The following is a 21961-nucleotide window of genomic DNA, read 5'->3' as shown; positions in this document are numbered from 1 at the left end:
TTCATGTTGATGTCAGTTGGGGAGGCCCCTCAGTGCTGTGTCACTGAGAAAAGGAAGGCATTGGTTCCCCAGAACCCAAGGCCCCTCACCTCACCCACCGCAGGGCTCTGTATGGGGGTTTCAAACCCCTTTTATCCTTACACCCCTTTCAGATGTGGGCCCAGGTGGCAGCGTGCGTGTGAATCTCAGGTAGGAGTCAGACTAGTTTGCACCATCATAATGGTGCTTAACAAGTCATCGTCACCTTCCTGCCTGCCAAAACACTCACTAACAGAGTACCCAGACCCACCACTCTGGTGAGACTATGTTGCAGGATATAGAAGGAATTTTGGGAGGTGCGGGAGGGGTGGTGGGATGGAACCAGCAGACACAAACCCCTAACGAGAGAACTGCCTGGTGATCAGAGCCTCCCTTACTGCCCTCTCATGCTTCATTTGAGCTGCCAACCCTCGAGTGCCTGGTTGGTATTCCTCGGCATGTTCTTCCGCATCTTCCTCCTCCTCCTCCTCCTGCTGGTCATCCTCCCCAGTGACACCCGGCTGCTCATCCTCCATGTTCTCCTCCTCCTCCAATAGGACACCTCTCTGCAAAGCCAGATTGTGCAAGGCACAGCACACGACCACTATGTGGGAAGAGATCACTGGCCTGTATTGGAGGGTCCCGCCGTATCGGTCCAGGCACCAGAATTGCATTTTGAGGAGCCCAATGCACCTCTCCACTATCATGCAGGTGGCTACATGGGCCTCATTGTAGCGGGTCTCGGCCTCAGTCACAGGCCTCTGCTCAAGCATCATCATCCGTGTCTGAAGCAGGTAACCCGTATCACCCAGGAGCACTCCTGCAGCCTGGGCTCCTCCTCAGATACCTCCGGGATGTTCAAGCTCCTGACGATGAAACTGTCGTGCACGTTACCTGGATGTCTTGTGCAAACGTACATGATGTTCATGTTATGGTCGCACATGAGTTGAACATTTAGGGAGTGGAACCCCTTTCTGTTGATGAATCTCCATGGGTTCTGTAGGAGAGGCCTTGAGGGCAACGTGTGTACAGTTTATGGCCCCCTGTATGTTAGGCATTCCAGCAATGGCTGTGAACCCTGCAGCCCGGGCTTCCTGATGGGCCCGGTCCAGATTAAATTCGATGTACTGCCCAGCCCGGGCATACAGGGCTTCAGTGACCTGCTTGGCACAGGTGTGCACAGCTGACTGGGAGATGCCACAGACATCTCCGCTGCAGGCCTGGAAGGAACCAGTCACATAAATGTTCAGAGCAGCTGTTAATTTGACAGCCACCAAGAGCCACCAATAGCCCTCCCACTATCGAAACTGATCGAAACTTGGCGCAACTTGATGGTAAAATCAGGCCCTAAAGGGCAAATTAGCATAGCTAATCCACATAACCTACACATCTTTGGACACTAAGAAGCAATTTAGCATTGCCAATCCAGCTAACATGAACATCTTTGGTCTGTGGAAGGAAACCTGAGCACCCAGAGGAAACCCACGCAGACATGGGGAGAATGTGCAAGCTCCACACAGACAGTGACACGAGGCCGGAATTGAACCTGGGTCCCTGGCATGTAGCAGTGCTAACCACTGTGCCACTGTTCTGTCCCAAGTTCTTAAGTGTAAACAAGTGAAGTTATAGGGCTGATTTTAAGCGTGACCTTGGGGAAGCTAGGGGAACAAGAAGTTAAGATCAGCTAGGGAATCCTGGTCACTTCCTGTCAACTTTAACCTGAGTTTTTGAGCAGGCGAGAAGGACGCCCATTGGCTATTGGTGGGGTCCTTCTCTAAATATATAGATTGGACTTTGATGATGTCAACACTTTTTTCCCAAAGATAGGGGAGTAAAACTAGAGGGCATAGGTTTAGGGTGAGAGGGGAGGGATACAGAAGTGTCCAGAGGGGCAATTATTTCACACAGAGAGTGAGTGTCTGGAATGAGCTGCCGGATGCAGTAGTAGAGGCAGGTACAAATTTATCTCTTAAAAAGCATTTAGACAGCTTCATGGGTAAGATGGGTACAGAGGGATATAAGCAATTGGGATTAGATTGGTGATAAAAACCGGGCAGCACGGACAAGTTGGGCCAAAGGGCTTGTTTCCATGCTGTAAACATCTATGACTCTATGTCATTGGAATGCGACTGCTATTTGAACCGTTGCCCTGAGTAGACTTTCCTGTCAGGTTAATCTAGCAGAAAGCAAAGCAGGGGCCACAAGAAGACAAAGAGGTATTTTTCTGACTTCCCTTGTGGAGCCGGGAGATAAATTTTAGGCCCAGAGAAGCATCAGTGGAGAAAGAATAGAGCCAACATTTCGAGTCAGGAATACCCTTTGTCAGAGCTGTCAGAGAGCGAGAGGGCGACACGGTGGCACAATGGTTAGCACTGCTGCTTCACAGCGCCAGGGCCCTGGGTTCGATTCCTGGCTTGGGTCACTGTCTGTGTGGAGTTTTGATGTGGGTATGCCGGCGTTGGACTGGCGTAAACACAGTAAAAAGTCTGACAACACCAGGTTTTAGTCCAACCTATTTATTTGATAATATACTCACAAGCTTTCGAGGGGACTGCCAGTTCTGGCCAGAACTCTCCATTCACCTGACGAAGAGGCAGTCCCCTCGAAAGCTTGTGAGTATATTATCAAATAAATAGGTTGGACTAAAACCTGGTGTTGTCAGACTTTTTACTGTGTGGAGTTTGCACATTGTCTGTGTGGGTGCCCTCTGGGTGCTCCAGTTTCCCTCCACATTCTGAAAGACGTCCTGGTTAGGTGCATTGACCCGAACAGGTGCTGGACTGTGGTGACTAGGGGAATTTCACAGTAACTTCATTGCACTGTTAATGGAAGCATTACCTACGACTAAAAAATAAACTTAAAAAAAAAGAGCTGTATTTCTTCAGGGGAGGCATTCCTGAAAGAGAAGTGAAAGTGAATCAAATATTAACAAAAAGGCAAAATACTGCGGATGTTGGAATTTGAAACAAAAACAGGAATGCCTTCCCTGAAGAAGCGCTGTTCCTCTCTCCATTAACTCTGTTCTCTCTCCAAAGATGCTGTCAGACCTCTTGAGTTTTTCCAGCATTTTCTGGTTTTGTTTCAGATTCCAGCATCTGCAGTATTTTACCTTTATCTTATATAAAACGTAGGTCCCTCTTCCCAATAAAGGTGCCCCCGATAGGGTATATAAAACAACATCCTATACCACTGAACAATGATTAAGTTATACTGATACCTGAGGGTTGATTTGGTATACTTGTTGCCACTTGTGTGTACAGCCCATGGAACTGGGTTTTGTAATTCTTAGCGCACCATCACTGGAACTTCTAATTCAAGACACTGGCCGGAATTTTACCGGCACCCCCGACCCGGAATCGGGACAGTCAGGGCTCACAGGACAGAATTCTCTGTTGATCTCGGGCAGGATTTTACAAACATTGCCCGAGCATGGTCGTAAAATCCTGGCCATTGTTTTTGACTTCTGAACAACGACTCACATTTGCTTGCCTCATCAGCCTTTTCAAGATGAAATAACTGAATGGAAAATGATCCAACTGTTGTTTTGCAGGAGAGCTAGCAATCCCGCCTTTTTAATCGGGAGGTTGTGTGTGCAGGTCCCATTCCAGAGGATAAGAGCAAATAATTTACGCTGTTCCTGCCATGTAACACTGAGGTAATGCTACACTGTTAGAACATACAACATAGAACATTTCAGTGCAGTACAGGCCCTTTGGCCCTCGATGTTGCGTCAACCTGTGAAAGCAATCTAAAGCCCATCTAATCTACACTGTTCCAATATCATCCATATGTTTATCCAATGACCATTTAAATGCCCTTAATGTTGGTGAGTCCACTACTGTTGCAGGCAGAGCATTCCATGCCCTTAATACTCTCTGAGTAAAGAACCTACCTCTGTCCTATATCTATCACCTCTCAATTTAAAGCTATGTCCCCTCGTGCTAGCCATCTCCATCAGAGGAAAAAGGCTCTCACTGTCCACCCCTATCTAATCCTCTGATCATCTTGTATGCCTCTATTAAGTCACCTCTTAACCTTCTTCTCTCTAATGAAAACAGCCTCAAGTCCCTCAGCCTTTTTTCATAAGACCTTCCCACCACACCAGGCAACACCTTGGTAAATCTCCTCTGCACCCTTTCAATGGTTCCACATCTTCCTATAATGAGACGATCAGAATTGTGTGCAATACTCCAAGTGCGACAGCACCAGAGTTTTGTACAGCTGCAACATGACCTCATGGCTCCAAAACTCAATCCCTCTACCAATAAAAGCTAACACATTGTATGCCTTCTTAACAACCCTATCAGTTGGGTCCAACTTTCAGGGATCTATGCAGGGGTGAATGTGACAGATGTAGACAATCCCATAGTACTACTTGAAAAGAGGAGAGGCATTTTCTTGGTCAGCTATCCCTCAAACAAAAACAATGGAATTTGTATCTATTGCTGCTTATGTAAGCTTGCGGGCGGCACAATGGCACAATGGTTAGCACTGCTCTCTCACAGTGCCATAGAACCGGGTTTGATTCCTGGCTTGGGTCACTGTGTGTGTGGAGTCTGCACATTCTCCCCGTGTCTGTGTGGGTTTCCTCCGGGTGCTATGGTTTTCTCCCACATCCGAAAGACGTACTGGTTAAGTGCATTGGCCATGCTAAATTCTCTCTCAGTATACCTGAACAGGCGCCAGAGTATGGCCACTAGGGGATTTTCACAGTAACTTTATTGCAATGTTAATGTAAGCCTATTTGTGACACCAATAAATAAACTTTAAACTTTTGCTGTGTGCAAATTGGGTATCACATTTCCTACATGATAAACCCAAGGGCACCTCAAAAGTATTTATTTAGTTTTAAAGGTCTTTAGAACGTCATGAGATTATGAATGGCACCTTACAAGTACAAATTAATTATTTTTTTCTGTATAGTTGTTGCTGTGAGATTGGTAAGCGATTCCTTCCAAAACGTGACCACTTATAGCCAGGTTGCCATACTGGTGAAAGGAATTCCATTGAAAAGAACCTCTTAAATGGTTCGCTTAAAACTATTCTTGTCCCAGTTCAGGCATATCGAGAAAAATATCTCCTGTCTCCATTCCAATTGTCCATACGTTTGACAAAACACTAAGATTTGCTTAACCCTTCTGAACGACAAATCACATATGTTTTTTGTGAAGCATATTAGAATCCCCACAGTGCAGAAGGAGGCCATTCAGCCCATCACTGTACCAACACCCAAGCCCTATCCCTGTAACCCCACGCATTTACGTTTCAAATCTCTCTCACACAAAGGGGCAATTTAGCATGGCCAATCTACCTAACCTGCACATTTTCAGACTCTGGGAGGAAGCCAGAGAACCTAGAGGTGTTCCCATCCAAACACAGGGAGGAGGCGTAAGCTCCGTACAGGCAGTGACCCGAGGCCAGAACCTGGGTCCTTGGTGCTGTGAGGCAGCAGTGCCAACCATTATGCCACCACGCCACCTCTCATGCCACCTTGCGTCATGTTATTAGATAATCGGAGATAATGTTAATAATTGAGCAGATCTTTTTGAATTCAGATATCTGAAAGGACTGAGTTAAATGATTAATGTCATTTGTGTTATACTTTGGAGCAGTATTGGGACTTGCAGTGCAGGGTTATGTAATCCCTGAGTTGGGTAAAGCTGGAATCAGAATGTCCCTGCAAATGTGACATTTATTAATGGAATGCATCCATCATCTTGATCAGTCAGCCTCTGCAACTATGCAGGAAACATAAGCTTAAAAGAAAGCAAGCAGCAGGAGAAGGAGATTTTCCAATGTAGATGAAGCAAAAGTCAAGATGCTTGGCTTTATTGGTTGGGGTGTTGAGTACAAGAGTCAGGATGCCACGTTGTAGCTTTAGAAAACTTTGGTTAGGCCACACCAATTCTGGTTGCTGCATTACAGAAAGGATGTGGAGGCTTTAGAGGGGAAAAGGTTTACCAGGATGCTAAGGTGAGAGGGGGAAAGTTCAAATGAAATGTGAGGAGCAAGTTTTTTACACAGGGACTGGAACATACTGCCAGGTGTGGTGATGGAGGCAGACAGGATAGGGGCGTTGAAGGGACTTTTAGATAAACTCATGAATATGCAAGGAATAGAGGGATATGGACCATGGGCAGGCAGAAAGGATTAGTTTAATTTGGTGTCATGTTTGGCAGACTATCATGGGCTGAAGGGCCTGTTCCTGTGCTGTATTGTTCTATGTTCTATGAATCAGAATATGACAGCAAGATCAATTGAAACAAATGCATTTTTTTTTAAAGTGTCAAAGTGGACATGCTTACTCTGGCGCCAAGATAGAGAGGAAGTTAGTCCCTGGAGTTCTTTCCAGAATTCATTGCTTCATCGTGGGGTCAGAATTATACATTCAAGGCGAGCGACGGTGTGGAACCCTGGGCCTGTGAGGAAAGTCTCAACCTAGGCACAAAAACAGCTCCTTTACAAGTGGAATTGTGGACAAATTATCTGACAACATGAACCCGAAGGTAAACATAATAATAATAAAAAGAGCAAAGTCCACGAGCACACAATTGAAGGCACGATGACATCGGGAAACATAATGATAACTGTCAACCTCACCCACTGCATCACACCCCAGGAACAATTTTAATTGGTCTCTCTGGTAAATCTAACATAAAATGACCACATGATAGATGCTTGAGTAGTTCTTTTCTTTCGGTGGTAATTCCCTTTCCATTTTTCGTAGTAAAGCTCTACTCTAAAATCAACCCTGGTAGAGTAAACATCTCCTTTGGCTCTCCGGTTTAAAATGTAATGACGTGCAAAAAAGATTTAATGACGTGTTTGTGACAAAATTGTAACCGCATCAAAGTCGCTTAAAAACAGCTGCTCGGTGTTACCCTGCTGAAATATTTGTGATGGTGTATTATTTTACGGGGCAATGTTACATTTTGTACTGAGTGAACATCTGCTACATGGAGAAAGTGATGGTTCGTTGTTGTTTTTGACTGATTGGCCGAATAAATCAGGCTTATCCTCCAGTAAGTGCTCAGCCAATTTGATGAACCTATTAGGATCAGTAATAAGGGTAAAGTCACTATTGTCCCAGATGACCAGAGGTTTCATGAATAACCTCAGCAGGTTCGGGAATTGAACCCACATTATTGGTGTCACTTTGCATCACGGACCAGCTGTCCAGCCAACTGAGCTAAACCAAGTTTGCGTGCTGAAGGAAACGAAGGAGAACTTGCATTTGTATAGGACTTATCATTAACAGACAATAAAGTATTCTTGAAATGGTTGAGGGGAAAAAAACAGCTAGGTCCCACAAGTAAATTATACAATAATCTGTTTTTAAGATACTTATTGAGAGATAAGGATTGTTCAGGATACTGCATTGTATTTCTCTTAAACCCTACTGAAGCAGAAGGACATGGGGTGGAATTCCCCATTTGGACCACTTGGCAATAAGAATGGGGAATAAGTTTATTTATTAGTGTCACATGTAGGCTTACATTAACACTGCAATGAAGTTACTCGCACCTGTTTGGGTACACTGAGGGAGAATTTAGCATGGCTGATGCACCTAACCAGCACTTCTTTTGGACTGTGGGAGGAAACCAGAAGATCCAGAGGAAACCCACACAGACACAGGGAGAATGTGCAACCTCCTCACAGAGGGTGACCCAAGCCAGGGAATTGAACTCAGGTCTTTGGCACTGTGAGGCAGCAGTGCTAACCACTGTGCCACCATTCCTTCCTGAAGAGGCTGACAAGAAACCACACCATATCTTCAGGCCCAAACCTCACTAATTATGCATATGGGGGTTTAGCACCGGATTCGTAGCATGAGTCCTGCCACCATATCTAGGTTTCCAAATTGAAAAGGCGCCCAACTTCAATGACCAACTGTTGAAGAACGAAGATGGACTGCCTGAAACAGAAGGTGAATTTCTCGGAGGCTGGAACATGGGCATTCTTGATGACATTGTGTCCAGAAAAGTGACTTGTGGTTCTTCCCCAACCACTGCTGTGGTGTTACCTCCTGAAATTTCTTTGCCTTCCTACCCCTCCCTCTCTGCTCTTTTAAGACCCCCTCACGAAACCACTTTTGGCCATGCCTCTGTTTATCTAATCCTGTGGCTCCTAGTTTGGGTCAGTAACATCTTTCTGATTGTGCTATTGGGAAATGCATTGAGGAGATTTTCTACATTATTGGTGCAATATAAATACAGGTTGTTAATGGTGCTGACATCTATATTGATACTATAGATAATATCCATACTGATACTGTCCATGTCTTACAGTAATGATAGAAGATGACCAGATTTTAGCAGGAATGCCTTTGTTTCAGTAAGTATTGAAGTGTTAACCAATGTCATTACAAACTAAGGACATATTTATGTGGGAAATTGACTTATCCAATATTTTTGGGGAAGATAGCGGGTGTTAGCGATGGAAAGGTGGTAGGACTGGAGGGTCTCAATGACATTATTGTTACTAGAGAGGCGGTGCTCGACAGACTGGAGGGACTGACTGTGGATAAGTCCCCAGGACCGGATGGAATGCATCCGAGGGTTCTGAAAGAAATGGCGGAGGTGATAGTGGATGCCTTGGTGGTTATTTTCCAAACGTCACTGGATTCTGGGGAAGTGCCGGAAGATTGGAAAACGGCTAATGTTACGCCGTTGTTTAAGAAGGGTGGCAGGCAAAAGGCAGGGAATTATAGGCCGGTTAGTTTAACGTCTGTTGTAGGTAAAATGTTAGAATCCGTCATCAAGGAGGAAATAGCGAGGCATCTTGAGGGGAATTGCTTGATAGAGCAGACGCAGCACGGTTTCGTTAAGGGGAAGTCGTGTCTGACAAATTTATTGGAGTTCTATGAGGATGTGTCTAGGGCGGTGGATAGAGGAGAGCCGGTGGATGTGGTCTTTCTTAATTTTCAGAAGGCGTTTGACAAGGTACCTCACGAGAGGTTATTGCAGAAGGTAAGGGGGCATGGAGTTGGGGGTAGGGTGTTAGCGTGGATAGAGGATTGGTTGTCAAATAGGAGGCAGAGAGTGGGGGTCAATGGGTGCTATTCGGATTGGCGGTTGGTGACTAGTGGAGTGCCCCAGGGGTCGGTGCTGGGGCCTCAGCTATTTACCATTTATATAGATGATCTGGAGGAGGGAACCGAGTGTATGGTGTCGAAATTTGCTGATGACACTAAAATTGGTGGAACGGCAAATTGCGCGGAGGGTGTGGAGAGTCTGCAGAAGGATCTAGATAGGCTGGGCGAATGGGCCAGGAACTGGCAAATGGAATTTAATGTTGGCAAGTGCGAGGTGGTCCACTTTGGTAGGAATAATGATAGGAAGGACTATTACTTACGTGGCGAAAAACTGCAGCAGGCGATGGGGCAGAGGGACCTCAGGGTCCTTGTGCATGAGTCGCAATAACCCAGCCTGCAGGTGCAGCAGGTGGTCAGGAAGGCTAATGGGATACTGGCCTTCATAGCGAGGGGGATTGAATATAAAAGTAGGGAGGTCTTGCTGCAGCTGTATAGGGCATTGGTGAGGCCGCAGCTGGAGTACTGTGTGCAGTTTTGGTCGCCGCACTTACGCAAGGATATTTTGGCCTTGGAGGGAGTGCAGAGGAGGTTTACTAGGCTGATGCCGGAGTTGAGGGGGTTGAGCTATGAGGAGAGGCTGAATAAACTAGGCTTGTACTCGTTAGAGTTTAGAAGAATGAGGGGAGATCTCATTGAGACGTATAAGATGATGAATGGGATGGATAGGATAGAGGTGGAGAGACTCTTCCCGCTCAGAAAGGACAGTAGGACTAGGGGGCACAGCCTCAAGATAAAGGGGGGACGGTTTAGAACGGAGTTGAGGAGGAACTTCTTCACTCAAAGGGTGGTGAATCTCTGGAATTCTCTGCCCGTTGAAGTGGTGGAGGCTGCCTCACTAAATATTTTTAAGACGCGGGTTAATGGGTTTTGATAAGTGAGGGGATTAAGAATTATGCGGAGAGGGCGGGAATGTGGAACTGAGCGACAACAGATCAGCCATGATCTTATTGAATGGCGGGGCAGGCTCGAAGGGCTGGATGGCCTACTCCTGCTCCTATTTCTTATGTTCTTATGTTCTTATATCATAGAATCCCTACAGCGCAGAAGGAGACCATTTGGCCCGTTGAATCTGAACCATCTACAATCCCACCCAGATCCCATTCCCATAACTCCACACATTTACCCTGCTAACCACTGTGACACGAGGATCAATTTAGCATGGCCAACCAACCTAACCCGCACATCTTTGGAGTGTGGGAGGAAACCGGAGCGCTGGGAGGAAACCAATGCAAACACGGGGAGAACGTGCAGACAGTGACCCGAAGCCAGAACTGAACCCAGATCCCTGGCACTGTGAGGCAGCAATACTACCCACTGTGCCACCATGTTGCCCTTCTGGGTGAGCTAATAAGTTTGACAAAAGCTCCACCAAATTTTTAAAAAATGATTTTGAATGTTATAGCTAATTAATATTGGGACAAGTGTAATTTTGTTAACAGTTAACATGATCTGGCTTAACAAACTTATTGTTTACATGTCGTATTTGGAGTGGGGAGGGGGCATGGAGTGAGATGGGGATAAAATTGATATTGGGCAGTCACATTTTCTTTTAACATTTGACAAGGCTGCCTATCATTGATTAAAAGCTAAGGTCCTGCTACAGTGTGTTGCCAAATAGAAAATTACCATCAAGAAGTGAGCAGGCAGGAATGGGAAAAAGGTTGTGTGCAGGAAACTCATAGCAGTCCATGCCAGGACCTTTTAACACTGTTGATGAATATCAGTAAGTTAGATTGGATTACATGAATAGGCAACAGTAAAGGAAGGAGATTTCGATTTTCAGACAATTTGTCCAGTAATTGGTTGCAAATATGGGGGTTGGGATCAGGGCTGCCGGGGTATGGGCTGCCAAGGGAGTGGGGGAGGGGGGCTGTTGGGTGGGGAAGAGGGTGTGTGGAAGTTGAGTTGGGAATTCGAAGCAAACAGGATGTTATAAAACAATTTTAAAACAAATGTTAGAAATTACAGATCAATGGCTGAAAGTAGTTAATAAGAATATAACTGAGTGACTAAACACCAGAAAAAAATAGGCAGTGTCCATATGTACTCTGTGTATATAGAAATAGCTTCTGTATTAGCTATGTGGAGAGATTAGTGCAATAGACATTGACATGCAACATCACTGTGTGGCGTTAATAAGCAAAGTGAATGAAATAATTTGAGTTATTGCTAAATGGAATATAAGTACAGGATATTAAGACATTTTTTAACACAGCTGTATTGTGCTTCTGGTTAGACTACAAGTTGGATATGAAGAGCAAGGTTTCCTCTTGATTGTTGCCCTCAGTGAAGAGGGAAACCAGGCAGAGTACATTGCACACAGCCAACTTGCTACCCCATTTTTCTGCTGCCTCCATCAGAAGGGAAAATTGTCCCATTGCATCTCTTTATAGTCACCAATGTTATAAAGCTTTAATTTAAACACCTTCTAAGTATTCCAGTTTAATGAGACAAACAAGGACAGTAATTCAATAATTCCTTTATTTAACACTTCTGGTACCAACTCAAACATAACCAGTTGCAAATCATTAACTCTTTACTGAGCTTTAACTCTAACTGAATATCAACTCTCAACTGAACTTTAACTGTTAAACTCTTAAATTTAACTGAACATCAACTTTAACTAAGCATCAGCTTTAACTCTCTAACTGAAAATAGTTATATCGAGTTTAGGAAAACCTTGGCCAAGAAATATCCTTGATGTAGAATCTATCTTTTTCTTCTCTGAAGCATCCATCAGGGTACACTTCTTCTTGCGATGGTTGGTCTCTTTGAGTTACCTCTGGCAAGCAAAGCTCACGTATTTCTTTGTCCAGAATTCGCCACTCGGTTCCAAAAGATTCTCTGTCATTCAACCAGTGAATTGATCAGAAACTCCAACTGTGTTGTTTGATTAAGCCAGTCAAATGTAGGCAGAGTTGTGGCATTGGCCACCTCAGGCCGCATCAAAGCTAGGCTCCTTAAGTGCATATTGATTACAATCCAATGTCTAGATAAGGAACACTGACTCCAAAGGTCTGTACTGAACTCCTCCCTACCAAGGACAAGCTGTTAAAATCTGACACGTTCTGTCCTTTAACAACTTCTAGGCCACTGGCTGCAAGAAATCCCAGCACAGTGAAATTACAACTTTATTGCCAATATTGTCGTTAAATTATTACTGTGGCTGTTCTTTCTCTGTCCACGCCAAGGCATTAGATAAAATGCTGGATGCACAAGAGAGAAGCGGGGGACCTCATCCCCAGCATCTTGCTGCTGACCTACCAGAGAAATTGGGAGAAACTGAGGCTCATTAGCATCAAAGAAAAGCTATCCTGAGTCTGAATATTATGAAAGTTTACAAGAGCCAGAACTCTCCGATTTCGAATGCCCTCCTTTTGATACCAGCGAGAATGGAGCATTCGGCACCTGGCAAATCTCCATTCACACCTGGGAATCCCAGGTGTGGGTGAGGTTGGAGAGCACCGGCCAAGGGATGCTGGGGTGGGATGGGGTCAGAGGGTAGGGTTGGGGGGGGGAGGTGGTTTGGGGGGAGGGAATCCCAAAGCCATTTAGAGATTCAAGCGTGGAGGTTAGCTTTCGATTTGATTCGATTTTTGTCACTTCTGTTGGGACACAGTGAAAAGCCTTGTTTTTTGTGCACTATAAAACAAAGCATATTGTTAATAGGTTACATGGGGAGAAGAAAAGGAGAGGGTGCAGAATGTAATGTTACAGTCGTAGCTGGGGCGTAGAGAAAGACAAACTTAATATAAGGTATTAAAGTCTAATGGCATTAGGAGAGAAGCTGTTCTTGAGTCGCTTGGTACGTGATCTCAGACTTTTGTATCTTATTCCTGATGGAAGAAGGTGGAAGAGAATATGCCCGGGATGCGTGGGGTCCTTGATTATACTGGCTGCGGGAAGTGTAGACAGAGTCAATGGATGGGAGGCTGGTTTGCATGATGGACTGGGCTATATTTACAACCCTCTGTAGTTTCTTAGCGGTCTTGGTCAGAGCTGGAACAATACCATTGTGATCCCAATGTTAAGTTATCTTGATTTTCCTGGTAGTTAAGCTCCTGACTGGAAAGCCAAGACCACTTTCAATTCATTATATTGACCCCCAGGTTGGTTTCTTTAAAGTGTGCTTCATCCAACCAAAACACCATACAAGGAACCTCAACTTTCCCCAAAACTTTCCCCAAAAACCTAATTATGGAGCATTTGTTTCATGTACGCGTTGACCTCAGAACAAGTTGTAACCTAATGCAAAACAAATTTAAGACTGATTGCATGAAGAATTTCTTCAGATGAGTAATCAACATTTGGAAGAGATTTTTACATGAAAATGACTTGGACTCAGATCAAGAGCTAAGTGGATGCTTTCTTGACTGGACAGATGAGCTATGGTGGCTCAAAGGAGTTTTGTCTTTTCTTTTACCTCATGAAATGAAATGAAATGATGTGAAGCAAGAAACCAGAAGCAGAGTATCTGTTAAAGGTACATTGGTATAACATACCTCAGCAGAAAGCACAAAAGGCTTTTTTATTCATTTGTGGGACATGGGTGTTGCTGGCTGGCCAGCATTTATTGCCCATTCCTGGTTGCACTTGAACAGAGTGGCTTGCTAGGCCATTTAAGAGGAAACCACATTGCTGTGTCACTAGAGTCACATGTAGGTCAGACAGATAAGGACAACAGATTTCCTTTTTTAAAGGACATGAATGAACCAGATGGGGTTTTTCTGACAATTGACAATGGTTTCATGGTCATCAGTGGATTCTTAATTCTGGATACTTTTTTTAAATTTAAATTCCACCATCTGTCGTGGTGGGATTCAAACCCAGGTCCCCAGAACATTAGTTGAGTTTCTGAATTAATAGTCTTACAATAATACCACTAGGCCATTGCCTCCTGCAAACTCTTCTTGGCAATTTGTTGTAGTTAATAAAAGGCAATTAAGGTTCCAGTTTTGAAAAGCAAATGGATAGGGGACACAGGTATTCTCCAGGATATCCTGACATGGGCATGGACTATTTCATTGTGAGAATGGGACTCGTGAAAATCAGGTGAAAAAAGCCACACTTTCTGGCACTTGGTGAAGGGAGTGCCATTGACGCAGTTTTAGATGTCGGTTGTGTTCAGATGTAGTCCTGAGGAACTCCTGCAGGAACGATGTGGGGGAGGTGATGAAGTGCCACCTCTCGTTACTTCACTTTGACATTACTTTTGTGCACAGCTAATCCGAGTTATTTCTCTCGACTAATCTAATTCATTAGTTTCTTTTAAAAACTGGTACATTTCCGGGATCATCAATGCATACCATTGCTAGAGACAGGAATGGATTATTTTTCTCACTTTTGGGATTGAGTTTCAACATCAAACATTCTCAAATTAAACATTTCAGGAGAAGCAGGTACAGTTTTGTCTTTTAAAAAGCATTTAGACAGTTACATGAGTAGGATGGGTGTAAGAGGGATATGGGTCAAATGTGGGCAATTGGGACTAGCTTAGTGATAAAGACTGGGCGGCATAGACAAGTTGGGCCAAAGGGCCTGTTTCCATGCTGTAGGCCTCTATGACTCTATGGGCCCTATTTTACTATTTTGATTCTACTTGCAGGGCTGACTTGAAAGTGGGAGTGTTTCAGATCCGACTTTTAGACCCGTTCTATACGCACTCTGCCTGAAAAAAATATCAGTGATTCCGAATCACACTGCAGAGGCCTGTGGGTAGGGATTAACATGCTCTAAAACCTGCAGCCCCTTTCGGGCGTGGTCCCGATTGCGGCCATTTTCGGACCTTCGTAAAGGGTGAACCAGCGTGGAGGCGGACGCGGATCGCGTGACTCGCCTCATGCCCAACTGTACCAAGTTTTCGAGCCCAAAAACGGGCGCAACGCAATGGTTAAAATCGGGCCCTAAGACTATTATAAGCCTCCTTTTCACATTGTTATCGAATACCCTTCCTGAACCCCAATCTAACATGAGCACGCCCAACTGTGCCAATGTGAAGTTTTCACTTACGACACTATCCACCCTCGCAGCTGTTTTGGGTGATTCGCTAAGTTGGCGCCTCCAACTGTGCATGGGCAGAAAAAAAAGATAGAATGTTGCTCTCCTGCCACATCGCGTCCATGCCAGGTAATGCCTGTGTCTGGCCCCCACAGACTTGCCCTACCCCCACAACATTGCTGACCTGCTTATCCCCCCACCCCTTCCCACTACTCGATCGCAGGCCCTTCCCCCCACATTTCCCCTCACTGATCTTAGGCAGAGTGGCAGCGGACCCCACCTTCCCCCTCACTGATCACAGGCAGAGTGGCAGCGGACCCCGCCTTCCCCCTCACTGATCTCAGGCAGAGTGCCAAAGGACCCCTCTCCCCCCCATCGATCTCAAGCAGAGAGCTGTCGGACCCAACTTCCCCTCCCCCCACCGATCTCAAGCTGAGAGCCGTTGGACACACAGCACTTACCTCCTCACTAGCTGGAGCGCCCGAATCGGACTTCTGTGGAGCATGCCTGTTTCACTCCAATTCTGGATGGGCAAACGTGGTGGTAAAGGGGGAAATGCCGGTAAGGTTGTGCGTGCAGCCCATTAAATCAATTTAGATGCATACAAATGCAATTAAATGGTCGTCGCGCCCGTTTCGTGCATGGTCCCGATCGCAGCCATTTTTGGGCCTTGGTAAAGGGGGAACCAGCATGGAGGCGGACGCGGATCATGTTATTCGCCTCATGTCTGACTTTCCCAACTTTTCAAACCCATAAACAGCCACGACTTGATGGTAAAATTGGGTCCTATGACTCTAATATAAACCTCCTTTTCACATTGTTATCGAATAATCGTCCTGAACCCCAATCGAATATGACCACACCCAACTGTACCAATGTGAAGTTTCCACTACCACCCTTGTAGCTGTTTTGGGCGATTTGCTAATTTATTGCTGAGTTAAGGGTGTGCTTTTGTTGTTCAAACTCTCCCTGGGTGATTCATTCATATTTGTGTCTATCAACGTTTTGTTCCTACAACTTGAATGTGTTCTTGATATCAATTCAACTGTTTTGCAGGAAAATTCTTCTGAAGTGCAATTCAAGTACTTTACTGGAATTCTCCTCTTTGAAAACGTAACAGAAACTCATGTCACCAATTTTTCAGGCTTTCAAAATTCATTCCATAGAATCAATTGTGCAGTGTGGGCTATTAATGAGACAGCATCACAATGTTCCAATAAATGATAAAAACTTATCAGAAACAAGCACTTATTTCCTGAAGTGTATTGATGTAATGCTCATAAAATGGGATAAGGGTGGAAGAAGGTTTGGAAATTTGAGACCACCTGAATTTTGCTGTTTTAAATTGAAGGAACTTAATCATGAGCTTTTGATGATTTGCAGTATATTCCATATATTGTTGAATTTTTCTCTCTCCCACAGCTTCCTGTGGAGAATATGGTGTTTCAATCAAAAATGGCAAGCCAGCACTCAAAAAAAAGCAATCATGCAAAATCTGTTCTTGGATACATTAGGCAATTTGAGATAAAATGTACAATTTGCGACCAAAAAAAATTGTAAGTTGCCCCAAATCTATGAATGAGTAAACTGTTTTCAATTATGGTGCCATAGTAAATCACCAATTAACTAATGATAGATCCCTATCTGAATCTTATTCCATTTGCGGCATGAAGACTGATGAAATTCACCTTCCATTCCCGACCCGTTCATCCAAGGAGAGGCTGTGAATGGTACTTGAGGACATGTGTCACTAAGGTATGAGAAGTTAATTAACAACTTAACCAGTATTTGACCAAAGTTGAGCAGCGGCAAGCCATACCATTTTCAGCAGCCGTGAATTGTGAATGTAACGGAGGTTTAGATGCAATATCCATAATCTCAGGATCAAAGCTCTGGAAGGAACTGCTGTCAAAATTTAGTAAGGAGTCAAACTAAACTCTTTAGAGATTGCATTCGCCAGATTGGAGAGTTTCCTTCCTGAGAGTAAGGAGGAAATAAAAGTTATTTGGTGTACAAAGCAAAATTAGATCACAAAGGTTACTAGAGGGATTAATTTGTAAAAGCATGGCAAATAATTTAGATTATCTGACAATTCAGTCATTATAGCACAAAAAGAGGCCCTTCAGCCCATTGTGTCTGTGCCGGCCATCAAACACCTATCTAAGCCCATTTTCCAGCACTTGGTCTGTAGTCTCGTGAATGAATGAAACAACAGAGTGGGAGGCAGTTGTCTAGCCAGACTATTAATTCAGAAGCTCAGCTAATGTTCTGGGGGACCTGGGTTCGAATCCCGTCATGGCAGGTGGTAGAATTTGAATTCAATAAAAAAATCTGGAATTAAGAATCTACCAATGACCATGAAACCATTGTCAATTATTGGAAAAACCACCTGATTCACTAATGTCCTTTAGGGAAGGAAATCTGCCATCCTTATCAGGTCAGGCCTACATGTGACTCCAGAGCCACAGCAATGTGGCTGACACTCAACTGCCCTCATGATGGGCACTAAATGCTGGCCAACCAGTGGTGCCCATGTCCTATTAATAAAAAAAAGTCTAACATGAGCACGACCATTTTTGTAGGATGTTGCTGTTGTAATAGAATCTCTGCATGTTTTGAACACTGAAAGATAAGTTGGTCTGATGATAGTCTCATTGCTTTCACAAAATGATTATTTATATGAGGTTATCAAACTTAACGGGCCGGATTTTACGGTCTCTCTCATCCTGAAACCATAATATCCCACCCGAGGTCAACGAACCCTTCCATGGTCCGCTCCACACCCGCTCTGATTCCAGGAGTCAGCAGGATGGTAAAATTCCGGCCAATGCCTTACCTCTCTGGGTTTACCGAGAGTCTACGTTGTTGAAAGAATAGTCTTCAGCCAATGGGTCGGTGAAAATTCGGCCTCCCTCTTTGACATCACACCTCCTCTAAGGCACCAAGACCATTTAGCACATTCATCCTTAGATAGGATGTACAGTACAGAAACAGGCCATCCTGCCCAACTAGTTTTACATTCCACAAGAGTGGGACATAGTTTAAATGCAAATTATTAACAAGCACTGTATATAGCTCATCCCTACAAATGGATTATGCTGACTTAGGTTGTGCTTTCCTGTCATACTAGAAACACACAATGTGGTGGTTTTTAGAATTTACATTACCCATGCTAGAGGTTCCACTGTTAGATCATTCAAGATTTGTCAGAAATGGTGCAGATACCCTTTACTCATTTGAGAACCTCGAGGCTAGATAACAATTGTGTGCAGCTTGTTGCATCTGTTTTATCTCAAGATGGACAGAATATCCATCCACGCACCACAGCATTACTCCTGTCAGCTGTAAATTCTCAACTCCCTGTCTTTCAAATACGGAGGTTAGACTTTTCCACTGATTTACAGCAACCCTTCTGACAAAACCAGTTTTAATGCTAGCCTCATACCTGCATAATTGATGGGAATTCTTACAATACTTCTCCAAGTTTGTCTGGGATGGAGAAGAACATTAACATGACAGGTGAATCATTTGACAAATGATAACATTCCTAATAAACAGGGGAGAATCGCAGGAAAAATGCAAGTTTATTTATGAGTCACATGTAGGCTTACATTAACACTGCAATGAAGTTACTGTGAAATTCCCCTAGTCGTCACATTCTGGTGCCTGTTCGAGCAATGCACCTAAGCTGCAGACTTTCAGACTGTGGGAGGGAACCGGAGCACTCAGAGGAAACCCACACAGACACGGGGAAAACATGCAAACCCCACACAGACAGTGACCCAAGCTAGGAAAAGTACTTGAAATGCCAGACAAATAGAAAATATTGTTTCCCTTAGAGACCCTGGGGTCTTCACCACCTCCAATAACTATTCACTAAGAAAAAAAATGCATCTCATTTTTAATTTTTTCTATCTTTTCCTCAGTCAATTCACAAACTCACAACCCCTTTCAATCAGGGACTTCCTTCCAAGCTTCAAGACCTAATATTATTTCTGCTACTCACAGTGAAAATCTCAGGTGAGGATGGCAATGTGGATGCTTTCTGGATTAATTGCCAGGTTGTAGTCGGCCATAGACATTGACAGTGCTATTGTAAAGTTCATGGCGGTCGTGCCAGGTGAAAGAGGTGTGGAGCAGTATGGGATTATATTTGTGGTGTTTCCCATAATCTAACCAATCCAGATATGATCCTCTGGAGGACAATCTGACTCCCTCAAATAGCATCTTTGTAAATGTTGCCACATTTAACCAAGTGCCCCACAAATATTCTGGGTCCTTCATTTCCATGGGTCCAGGCCCTGACGCAAGACACCCAGATGGGTTCTTCTTCCACCCCTGCTCCTTTTGGCCTCTGCACTTGTTCATAAAATATGTACAAATGCCAATTGTACACAGGGTCCCAAATGATGGTCCAGAATTAGAATTGAAGAATATTTGTATTCCCAGATATTGATGGCCCTATTAGGTAGGCACAGAGCTTGTGTGGCACAGAAAAATTCTCATGACGTTTATAGCCACTCAGGTGTTTTCCTGGTGTAACTCAGGTTAACTCAAGCCACTAAAGGCACTTGAATGTTAAGGACCCATTTCTCACCCATTTCTCGACAGCACATCCACCTATAGACTGCAGGATGTGCCAACTTGAAAAACCTAAAAGGGCCTTTATTATTGGTTAGCACTGCTGCTTCACAGAGGCAGGGACCTGGGTCAATTCCGGCCTTGGGTCACTGTCTGTGAGGAGTTTGCACATTCTACCCATGTCTGTGTGGGTTTCCTCTGGGCGCTCTGGTTTCCTCCCACAGTCCAAAGATGTGCAGGTTGTGTTGATTGGCCATGCTAAATTGCCCTCAGTGTCCCAAGGTGTGTAGGTTAGGGGGATTACTGGGGTAAATACACAGGGATAGGGCGGGGAGCTGGGTAAGATGCTCTGTAGAGAGTCAGTGCAGACTCGATGGGCCAAATGGCCTCCTTCTCCACAATAGGGATTCCATGATCCTATTACCCTGGTAATGTTGGCACATGTAGACTAAAGACCATTGTCTTTAATGGCCAAAGATAAACAAAGGTGTCTGGGCTAAGCATTGATCTGTCAGTAAAAGATGCATATATGTGATGTGAGGAGTTTATGTGTGTGTAAAGAACTGTGATAGAAAACAAGGCTTACAAACTAAGACTTTGGTGCATTTCTCTTAAGAATACTGTCAGACAACATAGTGACATCAAATTTCTGGCGAAGGTGTAAATGAGAAAAGAAAACATCCATATACTGTAGACTCTTGTCATTAAGTTGCAGGCTTTAAGAGTTAGGACTATTAATTTTTAGGAAAATAAGGTTTTGCCTTAATATGATCTTGGATTTTAAAATGAGAAAGGGCTTGGTCTCACTGAGCTTGGATGGATTATTTGATATGAATAAGGATAGCATAAGAGTGCCTGACTGTAAAATATGAAGCATAAAACTAGGTTACATGTCAAGAAATATATATTTTCACCAAGAGTTATTGCCTTCTGGAACCTGTGGTGGGTGTGGGATCCTTGCAGTCCTTTAAATGGAAACATAAAAGGGGATGTTCTCAGTGCTAAAGGGGGAATCTGCGTGGTTATAATAGTGAGTTATGGGTTTTCACGATCTTTTCTTGACTGCCTTAAGTAATCAGAGAAAATAAAAATCAAGGTGCTTTTTCCTGAAGTGACTGAGGTAGAAGATTGGTGGATATGGGGACATGGTCAACTAGGGGGGTGGCAGTGGCATTGTGGTATTGTCACTGAGTAATCCAGAAACCCAAGGTTGTGCTTGGGGCACGCAGGTTAGGGTTTGAACACTTGTTCAGCACCTTTTAGTAAGATCCCCCTCATTGTATTGTCAGGAAAAATAGTGATGAAAATATTAGGAAAAACCAACAAATTGGAATGTTTTCTTCTTGTTATATACCTTCATAAACTATTGAAGAATGTAGGGACAGTTTAGTTGTGTTAATGGAACAAACCCTTTTGATATGTTTATGAGCTTAACAACACTGCAAACAGGTGTTTATCTAAAGTGAGCAGGTGACAATGGGGAATAGAACATAAAGTACTTGAGTAAGGTGTCAGAGGTTCAAAGGAGGAAAGATGTGAACTTTGGATTTCCATTCTGAAAGGTAGACTCACAAAATGAAGATAATTAAGTTTTACTTCTGAAAATGTTAGTTCAGATAAGGGAAGATCAAAAGGGAAAAATTATATATTGGAAACCTTCAACTTATGCAGGTGCCCCAGACAACAGCAGGAATTAGGGTTAGGGTTAGGGTTAGCTAACTCCCAGAAACGTGTGTCTGTGAAGAAAGTCTACCTTGTAAAGCCATTGTTTTGTTCTAACTCTGAAGCAACCACAAAGAGACACAAGTGTCTGGTGTGGTAACTGTCACTGGATTATTTTAGAGTGTTGAAGGCCCTATAAGATGTTGTGGAAGTTTGAGGAGAATTAGCACTGAAGGTAATGAAGTTAAGTTCTTTGGAATTGGGCAAAGTTCTATGCATATAGCCATTGTTGTAATTCAGCAAACCTTTAGTTAACTTTATTTTTTTTATTTTATTGTTTAATAAACATTTTTAAAATTTAACATAATCACAAAACATCTAGGACATCATTCTCTAGTCTTTGTTGCGGACAGGTTTCAAATTTCCCACTTGATTTGGAATAACTGGGTGTTTACCATCAGCTATGTTCTTGACAGTGTGTTATGGCACCATTTCTGTTGAGGTGATCCTGGTTATCTTCTTTCCCACTTTTTTCATATATTTACAAGTGTAGGATTTTGCATGGTAATTCACTAGAATCACACAATGCAGGAGAAGGTCCTATCCCCA

This window comes from Carcharhinus amblyrhynchos, chromosome 25, assembly GCF_965287045.1.
Source record: "Carcharhinus amblyrhynchos chromosome 25, sCarAmb.v2.hapA, whole genome shotgun sequence".
Lineage (NCBI taxonomy): Eukaryota > Metazoa > Chordata > Chondrichthyes > Carcharhiniformes > Carcharhinidae > Carcharhinus > Carcharhinus amblyrhynchos.
The sequence above is the reverse complement of the archived record's forward strand: the minus strand, read 5'-3'. Positions refer to the sequence as shown.